General features: G+C 43.6%; 1 non-coding gene across 1 annotated transcript; it reads right to left on the bottom strand.

Annotated features, from left to right (window-relative positions):
• Positions 1-2,525: 2,525 nt before the first annotated feature.
• TRNAE-UUC (transfer RNA glutamic acid (anticodon UUC)) lies at positions 2,526-2,597 on the bottom strand. The gene has a single exon. It is a non-coding gene; the product is annotated as a tRNA-Glu (tRNA).

Genomic DNA, 2,597 nt, shown 5'->3' with positions numbered 1-2,597 from the left:
CAGGCTTGGGGAGATTGTGAAGAACAGTAAAGCTTGGTGTGCTGCAGTCCATGGGGTTGCAAAGAGTTGGACACAACTGAATGAACAACAACAAGAAACTAGTTTCCAGAATGTGTTGATCCCATTAAAATTCATCAAAAAATTGCTTTAAACTGCGTGCTCAGTTGCTCAGTCATGTCTGGTTCTTTGTGACCCCAAGGGCCCTCCCAGGCTCCTCTGTCGATAGGATTTCCCAGGCAAGAATACTGGAGTGGGTTGTCATGTCCTTCTCCAGATTTAAACATTGTCAACTACAAATTGGTACCTGCCAAAAGTGTTTGTCAACGACTGAACAGCAACAAGGCCATTTGCCATCTGACTCTGTGGTGACTGGATACTGTGCTGCGGCAGTTGTTGACCTTTGACACGCCCTGAAGGCAGTCTAGGGTGGAGAGTGAGGCATTCTGTGTTCTAGGGAAACTGGTGGAACAGGTCTTTGTTGTTCAGTTGCTAACTTGTGTCCAACTCTTTGTGACCCCATGGGCTGCAGCAGGCCAGACTTCTCTGTCCTTCACTATCTCCCGGAGTTTACTCAAACTCATGTCCATTAAGTCTGTGATGCCATCCAACCATCTCATCCTCTGTCACCCCCTTCTCCTCCTGCCCTCAATCTTTCCCAGCATCAGGGTCTTTTCCAATGAATTGGCCCTTCATATGAGGTGGCCAAAATATTGGAGCTTCAGCTTCAGCATCAGTCCTTCCAATGAATATTCAGGGTTGAGGATTGACTGGTTTGATCTCCTTGATGTCCAAGGGACTCTCAAGAGTCTTCTCCAGCACCATAGTTTGAAAAGCATCAGCTTTCTTGATGGTCTCTCACATCCATACATCCATACATGACTACTGGGAAAACCATAGCTTTGACTATATGGACCTTTGTTGTCAAAGTGAGGTCTCTGCTTTCCAATATGCTGTCTAAGTTTGTCATAGCTTTTCTTCCAAGGAGCAACGGTCTTTTAATTTTGTGGCTGCAGTCACTGTCTGCAGTGATTCTGGAGCTCAAGAAAATAAAGTCTGCCATTGTTTTCAGAAACTGATTTCATGATCCCAATCCTTGTATCTTCTCATATCTAGAAAAGTACTAAATCCCTTTATGGTAATCCAAGCTCCTCTTGACTAGTAGAAAACCTTTTGTAAGGTGCTTGATTGCACTGAACTCCCCTTTCACCAACATCTTATATGTTGACCTTCCCCCACTGCCTCTTTGGAATACTTCCTCAGAGCTGGCTGAGGTGCTGCAGTCTCCCAGGCTGCAGTTCTCATTCTGCCCCAAATAAAACAACTCTCACCCTGTGCAACTTTTTAGTCGACAACATGTTCTCAAAAATTTTGTTTTTGTTTTTCCTAGAGGGAAGCTGTGCATTACATCCTACAAAAGCATTTTGCCCTAGATCAATTTGGGACAATTTGTCTTTTACTCTGATTAAACACGTTTATATTCCTAAAATGTTTAGTATAGTTCTTGGTATATAGAAAACTCTAGAACTCTTCAAGAGGGAGAAAAAGAAGAGAAAAAGAGAAAAGAAAAGAAGAAAGAGAAAGCCATGTTTCTCTCTTTTAAGCCTTAGCTCTTCACTCTTGTTAAGGAAAAACTACTCAAAGTTTGGGAATAGGCTAAAAGGAATTATTGCATTTCTTTTTAATATTTGGGGGCATTGCCTAGCAGGTCTTATCAGTGATTATCCAATTCTTTAGAGGAGTGTACTTTTATTTCATTTATTATTTACTATTGACTAGAACATTTAAAAACTATGGGCTTCCCTGATAGCTCAGTTGGTAAAGTATCCACCTGCAATGCTGGAAGCTCCAGTTCCATTCCTGAGTCAGGAAGATCAGATGGCAGAGGGATAGGCTACCCACTCCAGTGTTCTTGGGCTTCACTTGCAGCTCAGCTTGTAAAGAATCTGCCCGCAATGCGGATTATCCAGTTCTTTAAAGGGGTGTACTTTCATTTCATTTATTATTTACTATTGATCAAAACACTTAAAAAGTATGTAATTAATTTGTAGAAGGCTGAGACTGAAACCGAGAAGGGCCATGTGGGGATCCCAGGCATGGAGATCTTTCTGATCCCCTTTTCTCGTAGCAAGACTCCTGCCTCCATCACCTTCCTTGATTTAGAAAGGGCTGATTTGAATAGTTGCTAATTAAGGGCTTCCTTGGTGATTCAGGACTTCCATGGTGGCTCAGATGGTAAAGCGTGTGCCTACAATGTGGGAGACCCGGGTTCAGAAATTCCTAGGTCCGGAAGATGTCCTGGAGAAACAAATGGCAACCCACTCCAGTATTCTTGCCTGGAAAATCCCATGGACGGAGGAGCCTGTAGGCTACAGTCCATGGGGTCACAAAGAGTCGGACAAGACCGAGCGACTTCACTTTCACTTTGGTGATTCAGAGGTAAAGAATACCTTTGAGTCTTTTACTGTCTCTTGCATTGACAGGATTCTTTACACTAGCGCCACCTGGGAAACACAAAAGTTTCATTCTTCCCACACCGGGAGTCGAACCCGGGCCGCCTGGGTGAAAACCAGGAATCCTAACCGCTAGACCATGTGGGA

The sequence above is a fragment of the Bos grunniens genome, chromosome 2 (assembly GCF_055505025.1).
Source record: "Bos grunniens cultivar Pamir isolate PY7600 chromosome 2, Bosgru_T2T1.0, whole genome shotgun sequence".
Taxonomy (NCBI): Eukaryota; Metazoa; Chordata; class Mammalia; order Artiodactyla; family Bovidae; genus Bos; species Bos grunniens.
The sequence above is the reverse complement of the archived record's forward strand: the minus strand, read 5'-3'. Positions and strand labels throughout refer to the sequence as shown.